Source organism: Accipiter gentilis, chromosome 8, assembly GCF_929443795.1.
Source record: "Accipiter gentilis chromosome 8, bAccGen1.1, whole genome shotgun sequence".
Taxonomy (NCBI): domain Eukaryota; kingdom Metazoa; phylum Chordata; class Aves; order Accipitriformes; family Accipitridae; genus Astur; species Astur gentilis.
The window spans coordinates 4877178-4889470 of NC_064887.1; the positions used below are offsets into that span (position 1 = coordinate 4877178).

A 12293-nucleotide genomic window follows, 5' to 3' on the forward strand; every position below is an offset into this window, starting at 1 on the left:
CAAGGAGCAAGATCACAGCTGGAATCTACCTGAGCCTTGGATCATATTTCAGCAGTGGCATGAAGCGAAAAAGCAGCTTATTTCTCTGTTTAATTTACAAGAGCTACAACTGGAACAGCACATACTAGACTTACTGACGTAACGCACAGGTGAGTGTGTGTTACAGGTCCACCTCTGTGCCTGATCCACAGGGAATATCAGACTGTTTCGGCCAGACTTAAGAGCCATTACCACCATAGCCCTAGAGGAACCTGGTCCTAACCCTGGTTTGTTAGTAAAGGTGGCAGCTGCCATAACAGACTTCTGTGTAGGCTACAAACTTGGGGCATAAAATGGGGGTCTTTTTATTGATTCCAGTGAGTTTTGTACCAAGCCTCCATTGTTCTCTCTTAAAGAATAAACCATTACAGAGAATTCATAAGCGAATTTGCTTTTTTCTTTGAAGGATTAAACAGGAGCAGATCGTAATCTCCTTTAAATGCATCTATTATTCATCAGTATTCAATAAGTTTTATTATGGGCTTAAAACCAACACCATATATATCTTTATACTCAGTTCCAATCCACTCCCTACATATGTTCTGAAATTCACATTTTATGTTTAGATGTGATCGATCATTAAAGTCACAGAGTAATACGTGTTCCCTGAGTAAAGACACAGACAAGTATCTGGCCAATGTTCATTTTTCACATTAGTTTACTGTAAATAATCTTACATGCACTTTTGCCATTTCCTTTCTGTAGGAATCTCTGCAAGTAGGTTAGCATACTGTGGCTTGCAAAAAGCTGACACATAGTATTTATGAACAGAGAGAAAGTAAATTAATTTCCGTGTTTGATTCAACATTGGAGAAAGGCTTTTTGCAGTATTTATTCACCCACCGTAGTAAGGGAAGGTACAGTCCCTCCTCTAGTCTGGCCATGTTACCAGACAAGGAAAATTCTGCTGAGTTAGGACTACAGATAAGGGGTCTAAGAAAGACACACTTCATTTCTCAGTGTGCATGCCATACAGCCAGTCCTCTAATAGCTGTCATCATTTGTAACATGTGCAACACAGGAACAGGTGGAGAAATGAAGCCATGCACATAAGGTAACACCCTTTTCTTAAGCAACCACCATTTTTGCAATGACATGTACAAGGGTCATTTGGGGTTTTCCTTCCCTTGAAGTCTGGGTTTCCTGAGAGGAAGGAGAGCCGAAATACAGGAACAAGTGGCTGCACACCATTTCCAGCAGCGTAGTAGACCTTACTCATTGACACAGGTTTAGGAACTACATCTGAATGTCCAAACTTCCTGATGTTCTCCCTTTGAAAGGAGGGAAGACAGGGAAGGAGATGGGTGGAGAAGGTGAAGAGGTGGTTCTGTCCATTTAGAGGCCTTGCAAACACAGCAAAACTGCTCCCATACCCTTAATCTACCATGAAAAGTAGGTTGCGATACAAGTGGGAAATACAAGGGTATGTTTCAACTAATAAAATGTGCTGGACTCGCATCAAACTCCTGCTTAAAAAGCTGTTTATAATAAACAACGATTACTTACAGTATCATTGCAAGATCATTAGAAGGCTCAGAGATCGAAGAGCACCTGGTTCATCTGTCTGAGACCTGGAAAACACAGTGTCACATATCAGCAAACACCAGCAATCAACATATTTTTTATGAAGGCTGTTAGAACAGGAGGAAATGTTCAAACCCAGACTGCTGGGCCACTCTGTGACCTAATCCTGGCCAGAGAGAAGAAAATCTGCCATTCACTAGATCACCACTGATAAAATAGAAAAACTTCAATTCACTAGATAAGAACATCAGTTTGTCTGGGTTGTATTGCAGATCACTTTTAAGCCTCCAAAAGGGTTAATGGGACCCTAGAGATAATAAATACATTATGCAGCTGTGTAGGTGCTAGGAAGACGAATATAGGTTGATTTTTACAAACCTAACCTATGCAGAGTGAGTCATAATTTGCACCTTGCGTCATTCAATAAATGGGTCTTTTGAAAGTCAACCCACTGTGAATGGGCTGCTAGCTCTCAAAAAGCAAGAACCCTGCTCTCCTGCCCACAGGCTGCCTAGCTGTAGGATCAAAAAACTATTCTCCCTACATTACAATGGGATGGCAATAATAGGATCCAAACAAACAACTACATGCTTGTGGGTTTGCTGCCTCTCTCTTAAAAGGTCAAAAGGTTTTGACTGAAACAAGTTTCTGTTTAATGAAAGATTAATTCTTAATCATAAATGTGTGTTCATCTTATTGCCACTTCTGCTGTGCCTTGTAACATTGTTTCTTTATTCAGTTATGGCTCACATCAACTTTTTAATAAATACCTTCATTAGGAAAACCTTGAAAGTTTGGATAAATAACATTTGCTTTTGTGCATTTCAACCGTAAGCTTCTGTGTGAAGGAAATTTTGCTATTTTGTAGTCACCCAGGGGGAAGAAAAGCAAGTAGAGAGGAGGACTACATGCTCACAGGGATCTCAGCACTGAGGAGAAAGAATAATCATCTTTTGTTGAAAATGAAAATAACGAAAAACAAAGTAAACAATACCCTTTTGTTCTGAACAAGAAAGGCAGGGCTTTAACAGTCTTTAAACGAGATAGAAAATTTCCATCCAAATGGAACCATGGAGTAGGTAGACACATTACAACGTTTTGGAGTTCAGTGATTAGATTTAATACTGTGCCAAACAGTGATTAGTTGACGAAGGCCGTTCATAAACAGAATAGAAACAAGAGACATGTGGCTCCAGTATAGCATTGGGCCTCCAGTGCCTTTTGGTGTTCAGCTTTCTACTTTAATAACAGGGTTGAATGAAAAAAAGTTTAATTTTATTTATTTCCCTAAGGAAACTCAGTGCAATTGTAAACAAAGGCTGACTGGTACATATTACTAAAATTTTAGCATTCAGGGTCAGATCCAAGAAAAGGGCTTAGGTACCAACTGAAGTGCAGAAATTTATCCTTTTCTTCAGCATTTTTCCAGCTTGCTAACTCAATCCCCCCACTCAGAGTACTGGTACATCTGAATCCCATTACGAGACACTGAATTCCCCTAACTCCCTGTGCAGGCAAAGTAGCATCCTAATTAAGGCTTCTGAATCCCAGTCTCAGAGCTGGGTGCCTATGTCCTTTATGGATCTTTGCCTTAGTGCATTAAAATCCCCTGTTGAGCCCAATGCGCCACATTGTCCTTAACACTGTACATACGTGACTAACGACCCAGGAGAACAGGAGCATAAATCCTTTTTAACTTATATGTGGTCTGTCCTAAGCCTATCCAACCCAGGCAGCAAGCATGTGGTGTGCAGAGAAGTCAGCAGTAATACATGAGCCCCATGCATACAGATAGATCAGGTCAACTTCAGCGAATAGTCACTGGTTTTGCAGAGGACATGCAAGATCGTCCCCTGGTTTTACCAAATGAAAAATTATCCCCTGAAATCTGAGAAGTGACCTTTGAAGGAAATCAAATTTTCACTTCAGTTTCTGCTAAATGAACTGCTCCAACCCATCCCAGTGTCTTAAGTATCAGTATCTGAAGTCTCACATAATATAAGACTCACGTAAGTCTCATGAAATACAAGCAAAATTAAACTGATATATATATATGTGCAGTAGAAGACATGACAGTTCTCTTTTCTTCCTTTTCTATCATCACCTATTCCTATAGTCCAAGCAAAGGCCATCATCATTTTAATTTGAAAGAAGCCCTCTTGCTCTAAAATCTGTTTTGGACCAGATCTGTTCTTAGCTGCCTTAGTATGAACCTGCTGTCTCCTTATGGACTTTCTCTAGCTATATTCTGATGTAAGCAAGATCAGAATCTTATTTTGGTGATAAATTGCAGGGTTATGTTAAAGGTCAACATTGGTGCAGGCTACAGATTTTAGTGAAATCTCATCTATTTACGGGGAAAAGAATTTACACTTACAAATTATCATAATAGCCACATGAATCTTTTAAAAGATGATAACTTGTAGATACTGTTTCAAGCACTTTGCTTAAAATTTTAAACCCATCCATTAATTAACAATAATTAATCACCAAGCATGTTACGTGTGCTAAGTTAGCTGCAGATTTCATAACAAGAAAAAAAAGTCGAAGAACAACTAACTCGGAGTCTCTATTTAACACTTCAAATGAATGGTTTTGTAAAGCTCCTATCGGAATCCTCCATCACAGGCACCTTCCTGACTGGCAGAGGGCCTGGGAGCTTTTCTCGTCAGTGGGAGAACCAAGTGATTTGCACCTTAAGACCAATTTCAGACTTGCTCTTTGCCTATGGTTTGTGTTCCAGGTGGTGGCAAGAGGTAAATCCTAGGGGCTTTCTCCACAACGATCAAATGCCAAGAAGTGGAGCAGTTTACTGGAACAGCAGCAGCTTCCAATGTCTTTGCAATGACAGTTTTAACTAGAAAGGTACAATATTTTATATTCTGTGAAGCTGAGCTAGACCTTTTTGGCAGAGTCTGTCTGCCTACCAAGGGTGGGGTAGGTATTTACTATCTATATAATGACTTCCTACTGCAAGTGGGTCAAGTAATTCAAATAACTAGCCAAAACTGCCTTTGGTGGAGTCTGGTGGAAGTCTAGCCTGTAAGTAAATATGTCCCTCTGCTACAGAGTGCACATCCTCCGTCACATCACATGATGTCTCAGCCGTTTCCTGGTACTGCCACTCCAACAAATACTTCACTTTATCTCCCTCCGATTGTAACATCGGCAGTTTCACCACCGAGGCTGCCGTTGCAGCACTTTCTGGTGTCAATGGCCTGCTGTGAACTGAAAAAATACCTACTGAAAAAAACAGTCCAGCACTTGAATGATACCAGAGGCTCCTTCTTTCTCTGCCTTTGTTGTAGCACACCGGGCAATCATCCAGTTTGTCTGTTCTGCTTGTCCAGCTCCAAACCAAATGTTTCAGAATCCAGCCTGCACAAATAATCAGGTTTTAAACAAAAACTGCAGCAGAAGATCAGCTTGCTGCATGTGATCAGTGTGCTGCATGGCTTTCCCTCAACCTGAGCCTGGATGACTTATGTTCAAACACACGGATTGTGTTCGTTCTGGCATTTGGAGTGGGGTGAAAGGTATTGTGTGTGTGTGGTGGGGTGGTAAATCCCCAACTTGGCAAGATTTCAGAGGTGCTGCCTTGCACAGTGGTTAAGAAATAACTCATTTCTGGTTGAAATGTTAAAAGAAAGGTATGAAGTAACTTGAATGGTAAGAAATAACTACCAGCTCCTACTCAGTTCCTCCAGGCACTATGGATGGAGCAGGCTGCCCTGGCCGGTGGCAAATCTCAACTCTGCACAAAGCGGCCTCCCCATCAGCCTGCGCAACAGCCCCTGAGAGAGCTACTGGGAAAGGACGCAGCGGTTATTGAAAAGGCCCTGCAAGTATTCAGAATACAGCTGTTTGCCAAAAACAGCTGTGCTTTATTCACTGTAAACATTTTGGGCAACACTGTTCATATTGCGCCAATTCAGTAAATTGTCTAGCTCTGAAAGTGAGTGGAAATTTTGACAAGCTTTGCAGTAACAACTCTTGCTAAGAAAGTCAAAGTTATTCCGGTAGACTACAGTTGAACCACAAAAAGAGAGGTCCTGAGGAGCAAGGAGATCCTGCAGATGCAGGTCAGCATGACCAAGAGGTGTCACCATGTTTCAAAACTCAGTCCTTTACTGGAAACCAAGTCAGCAAAACAAAAAGATGTTCACAGACTCTCGTGGGATCTGGATTAGACTGATGTCTTTGGGGAACAGCTTCATGAATCCTGGCAGTTTGGAGTAGCTCTTTTAAAACAAAATTTCTGAAAATGAACAAGTTATTTCATAGATGAAGTATGTTATCATGAAAAGTTTTTGCTTGTCTATCTTTCAAAACAAGCACGCTCCCGTAAAGAACAAATGAATGTCAATATTATTCCTAAATGTATTTGAAAATTAATACTGCAACCATGTGTCACTTAAAAGTACTCTGTTTTGATCTTCACAAGGTTATCCCAGTTGCTTCGCCCCATAAAATTAACCACAAACACAATAGTGAATGAGTCAGAACACAAATCTGACTCTAGGAGAAGGGATAAATGCCTCTGGAGAGCAGAGCAAGCAGGAGGCACGAAGCAAAGTTAAGGGTGCAGCAGTGTGTGGTAACAGTTGAACAAACAGGGACTGGGATAAAGAGAGAACACTTTTCTGTAGAAATTCTCCTTTATTTCAAGATCCTCCGCCTCCCACCAAGGCAAACGACTCTTGCAGGGTCTGGAACACCTGATCTGACAGACCGAAGTCTGAACTGGAAAGATGTGAGCTACAAGATGCAAGCTCTGAGCAGGAAGGTGGCCCACAGGCTCTGGCACTTCTGCACAGCAGCTTTGAAAAGGGTTTCCAAGGGACTTACACAAAAAGTCCTTTCAAAAGTGCTCTATAAAATACACCTGAAGAAAGACCGTTAGGAGGAGACTCGGTTTAGCTCTGTTCTCTTCTGTTTAGCTCAGGTGTTGTTTTTTCACACAGAAACACATGTACAGACCTAGTACACCATACAATGCCTCACTAAAGTCATCAAGTGGTGGTTATAACTTCATCCAAGATCAACAAGGTCTTTTTCCACAAGCAATCCTTTGTGTTTGGGAAGCCTTTGCCCTGAATTTTACTGTCTCCCAATCAACTAACAGGTGCTCTGCAGTCAAATGTGAGCTATTTAAGGGCAACCTGCATAACAACTTCTCGGGCTGGCAAGCAATCTTAAATAGTAGTTAGGTACTGGAATGGGTAAGTTTTATTCAGACAAACAGAAACACTCCCAACAGGAAAAGAAAGGGGGGGGGGGGGGGGGGGGGGCAAGAGGGAAAATTATATCCTTCTTGGTTTCTGTTTAGTTTTCTCTTTCATATGTTGGCATAATAACTCTCAAAGAAGAGAATTAGGCTCCCAAAACCAGATACTGTGGTAATCTGACATTATACAGTGGTTGTTCTTAAAACTTTCCAGTTTTGTTTTGGTCAACAACATAATGTGCTGATTGTATATGTGATATTGTCTCCGCTTTCACAGGGCACAGATAGCCATATACTGCTAATACTGAAAGTGCATTATTTCGAGCAATTTGACTTACATTTTTTTCCCTGGAGAAAGCACTCCGGGGTAGGAAAAAAACCTGAAAAAGCTCTCTCAGCTGGATGCCAGATATGTCATTTCGCATTGTAAAGCCACACCAGAATTTTGTAAGCCATGCAACTGCTCATTTGTGTACCATTCCCATATCAGATTTTTAAAGTCTGTACCTAGGATCGGTGCATTGTATGGTATAAAATGTGACGTTTCTCATACAAAAGTCCCTGCTAAGAGCATTGTGTATATGCTGCCTTATGCCCCCAGATGGGTAGAAGCATACCGCTGGTTTCTTTGGTCTAAAGGCACCCAGGAAAGGCTTCTGGATTCTTATAAATTCATGTGAACCAGAAGAGACTGCTGCTGTGCTCCACTACTGAAGGTCTTAAAAAAGACGTCAGCCAAACTCAGATGTGGGAAAGGTGTCAGTGCCTTGAAGTTTATTCAGGTGAGGAAACAGAGACGAGAATATCAAAGACACAAAATGCCTCGAAGTCTGGTGTATGCCTCCAATAACTTGCTGAATTGCAAGGAGCAATGCAGTGCTTTCACTTAGTCTATACAAGAGTAAGCAACAGGCTCCCATCACAAGCTCATCAGAGTCCCTCTACTCGCAGAAGCAGAGGGCACGGGGTTACACATGGTCTAGAAGGCAAGTTGGTTCAAAGGTGCATGGGAAGGCCTATGCAAGTAGCATTCCTGGAAAGAAGTCTTGTGGTCAACAAATATGCATGAGCCTTCACGATCTCCTGGATGTATAAAGTAATACTCATTTGCTGAGATGCTATACAATTACTCAAGAGTGAAATACATCCCTGCATAAGTGCTAAGTTTCCAGGCAATGATGGAATTATATTATTCAGGAGATTGTGACATTACTGTAAGTGGCATCGTTTCTGCTACTGTAATGTTTCAGTCTGCATAAAAACAAAACTCTTACCTCTTCTCTGTCCTCTTCTTCCCCTATGCCAATACACAAGTACTGGCACTGCATCTCTTTTATATTTAATCATAACTATTGATATTTATGGAGCATGTGAATACATGGGCAGGAGAGACAAAGAAGAAAGATGTTCATAGGCACTGCTGGCTGTGAAACAAGAAAGGCTGTGTCACAGGGAGCAAGTCAAACACATAAATAGCACCTATGGTGTTATAATAAAGAAAAGTGTTTTTACTGTGGAGCCTTAACACGTTATACTAGGCCTAATAACACACAGACACAGGAACCAGTGCGAGCCAGCAGAGCTCCAGAAACTATTCCATAACATAATCCACAAAGCAGCAGGTAGGCCACAGCATCACAGATGCAGCTAGAAGACAGATAGCATTTTCCCATGTACAATAGGACATTTACTAGGATATACAGATCTCTGCATGTGAACTGTCTCTGCCTGCACCAAAAAAAAGGCATCCCTTGTGCACAGCCGACTAATAGCTAGAATTAGATACACACCGGAGACAGCAGCTTACATCTTTTAAACCTGGAGATGGCGGCTTACATCATTTAAACCTGGACAGGCCTGCTAGACAGACCGGAGGTCAGTAGGTGCACAGACTTGCTCTTTGAAGACTCTTACTCAGTATCAGTTGTGCAACAGGTTATCAGCGTGGGTTGCTTCCGTATAAGGTCATGACCCATAAGAGTGGAAAAACTTGTTTTGTAGTAGTGGAGGGATTTTCCTGAACTAGGTTAAATAATATTTATTTAACTAAAGCCTGCAGTTTCTGGAGCTGCTCTGGATTGACATTAGCATAGTTGAGATCTTTCATCTTCTTTCATCTGCTACAATGCAGAAAATCAGTGTCTATTCATTTTTGTATTCATTCAACGTTCATACCAGAAACTCAGAACTGGTTTTCTGGATCCCTCAATCCTTCAGACAGAGAAATGTGACAATTTCTTAAACCACAGGAAACTTAAAAATAGCACTTGTTCCAGCACAGCTACACATTGTTGTTCTTGAAATCTGGGTTAGAAAATACTTACAGAATCTCTAAAAGAGGCCTGAAGGGAAGCGTCTCTATTACTGCATTCCTTTATTTAAACAATTAACCCTGTGAACAGAAGAGCTACTGAAGCCAGATTTGCTACTGATTTTGTTCCTTGAATCTAATTCCTACATGGATTCCCCAGTGTCTAGTAAGTGCTTCACCTCTACTGCAATCATCCCCTGGCGAGGGGGGGAGACACAAGTGGGAGACACAACTTGGGCCTCTGCACTGTATTGCACTTTTTATTTTCACTAAACATCCAGGATTTTATTTTCAAGATGTCTATCCTTCTAATTTGAAAAACAGGTTGAAAAGTTACTGGAGGAGAAATTCGGACATTTCTTTAGCAAACCATGGTAAATATTCTCTCTGCCCTGCAAGCTTTATCATCTACGGGAAGCAAGTGCTAGTGACAGTTCTGCAGAAATCCACTGGAGTACTCTACAAAGTGCTCTTTAGGATTACTTTCAGGAAGGCAGAACACAGACCTCACCTGGCGCAAATCGACAGCCTCTACTGAATACAACAATTTTGTATTTATTTATCTTTCACCCTCATACTTCAGGGGGACTGACAATGCTGTTTCCCCCGGAGAAGACCCTCATAGACTAAAGTTGATTAACAGCTCCAGGTTTGGACTGTGATGGACGCTACTGTGGAGTGCTCCTCCCTGCTAAATATGCCCACCAAAGTGTTTTATTAGCCCACACACCAACTGCAGCTCCCTCCTTTCTCCCTACCCGAGCACACTTGCATTTAAGGATCCTCCCGGCTAGCAAAATTAGAGTCATTACATATTCCAGAAGCTAGGGTTTGGTACAGTCTAATAAAACAACAGAAGTAGAGCAACAGATGTGTCACCTTAATCCAGTTTAGAGACCTACTTTTACTTAATATGCATTTGCCTATTTTAAGCAGCCTCTCAATATTATACCCTTCTTCTCTTGCCCCCTTTTTACACTTCAGCTGCAATATTTCAACAACTAAGGGGATAACTTCCACTGCAAAGATACTTAACACTATTTTCAATTACAGTCTACTTGTGAAGAGCCTACAGCTTCTTCTTCATAATTCTTTTTAAGTACAGACTATTAACAAAGGCCTGTAAGTGTCCAGACAGAATCCACACAGAGTGAAGAGGTTATGATTTGGAAATGATGCTTCTTTTCCACTGTAGGTGGATCCGTATGCGCTTGGGAGTAAATCTGCTATCTTTTGGGAACGTTTCCAGTTAACTCCATTCTAACCACATTTGCTTTGCTTGGTTCTGCTTCACGAACTGAAACTAACTTGGCTCCAGCATTAAATAACTGAGCAGGAAATAGCAGAAGGTTTACCATATACAGGCTGGCCAGGGGTGGAGCGACATATTGAACTAAAAATACAGCAAAGATTGGTTTTGGGAGATTCAGATTGGTTCCATTTTAATTAGGAGATACACAAGCTCCCAGTGCTGGTGATTAAGTTATCTTCATTGAAAACACATTCACATATTCAAATGTCACCATGCTTCAAAAGGAGAAGTGTTGAGACATAAAAGCTTACTGCCCCCAAATAAGGATCTGGTCAAAAAATGCATTCTGCACTTCATCAGTTTGTCTCTGTGCCCTATAGCAGTTAGGGTGCCTCCCTCTGCCCCATCCCACATGCAAGTAATAGGGTTAGAGGAAACTTTTAGCTGCACATCAGAAAATTCAGTAATAATGCTAACGTGATAGGAAGTTTAATCATGGGTGGGGATGGTGTTTATTTTGAAACTGAGGGAAAGATAGGAATAGCCTCAACCACTCAGATGAAAAGGGGCAAGCAAAAAACAATGCTGCAAATGAAGTATAAAATTTGAGGAAATTTTGGCAAGGGAGTAGTTGCAAACCAAGTCCCAAGTCATTAGCAGAAGAGAATTAAGTAGCAAAATACCCTTACAATCAAGAGTTCAAACCCTTCAAACTACCGTCCAATCTTTTAAGTAACTTGTGATAAAGATGCAATAAAAGAGAGTTTGTGCCCTTAGCTACCTCTGATATACACTAAGGTAGCATCAGCACAATCAGTGAATCATGGCAAAACAAGCAGAAATGAAATCCAGTTCCAGACTTGGGCAGCAAACTCTAGGTTTGACCCTATGTTCTTCTCTGAACAGTGAATATTTTACTGTCTCCCAATCACATTCTGGAAAAATGAATCCTACTCCAGATCTTAACTGGACAGCAAAAATAAAACTTAGACAGCTCATTTATTGATACTGTGAAATATCCAAACAAGTAATTTTATTGCTATCAAGCAAAATATAACAGCTGGAAAAATAAACCTCAAGCTGTCATTGAGAGTTCAGCTACAGAGAAAGAAAGTGAAATGGTTGAAACACACAGAAAAACCACTTCTCAAGGAACGCTGAGAATGAGGTGAGCCCCAATTGCTCTGATTACTGGCAGATCAATGTGGCTGTTTGGTTTAATGGATGAAGAGATAGGAAGTCAGGTGGGAAAGTGCCCCCATGAAAGTAAATCTACATTGTATCTAATCCACTAGAGAGGAAAACTGTGGGGAAAAAAATATTGTTAGCGAAGTATGAGGCACGCAAGCCTGCTACACTTCTTGCTGTACTTCAGAGGAAAACAGGAGCACAGATGTTAACACAGGGGTCTCCCTAGCCTGGGAAAAAAAAAAAAAAAGAAAAGAAAAGATTGCCTATCCAATAAAGTTACTCCTATCATTATAAGTCTTTCCAGTTCTATTTAAAGAAAGTAAAAGAGCCAACAGAAGAAGCTGTGTTTTGCAGCTCTGCATAAACACCCGCAGATAAGGGTGGTACCAGGTGTCAGCTAGCCCTGCAAAGTCACTGAAATGTCAAGGATTGTTTTTCCTCTACTCCCTTTCTCTTTCCTCCGACTGGGAACTGCCAATGTTTATTTAAAAGATATCCCTTGTATTTGGCAAGAATACCAGCAGGGCAGACGTTAATGGATTATTATTTGGAGCTGGAAGCCTGCCAAGGTGATAAGGATAGCCTGCCTACCCAAAGGCCCAAAGCCCCAAAGCCGTGCCATTAACAGTGGGAGTCAGAAATGAAATCGTCCTGCCAGATGCTTTGCTATGCTGAGTACAGCAGAGACTTAAAAAGCTGCCTCCAACTTACATTTGATCTGACCTATAAAAATAATTAAATAAGTAAAG

The 12293-nt window shown here is 41.1% G+C and overlaps 1 protein-coding gene across 6 annotated transcripts in view; it reads right to left on the reverse strand.

Annotated features, from left to right (window-relative positions):
- The window catches only part of FGGY (FGGY carbohydrate kinase domain containing), a 327630-nt gene that overhangs the window by 237481 nt on the left and 77856 nt on the right, over positions 1-12293 (reverse strand). For all 6 annotated transcript variants that reach the window (XM_049807620.1, XM_049807621.1, XM_049807619.1 and 3 more), the window contains one exon: positions 1546-1610. The gene's annotated coding sequence lies outside the window, so the exon portion shown is untranslated. The remainder of the gene's footprint in view (positions 1-1545; positions 1611-12293) is intronic.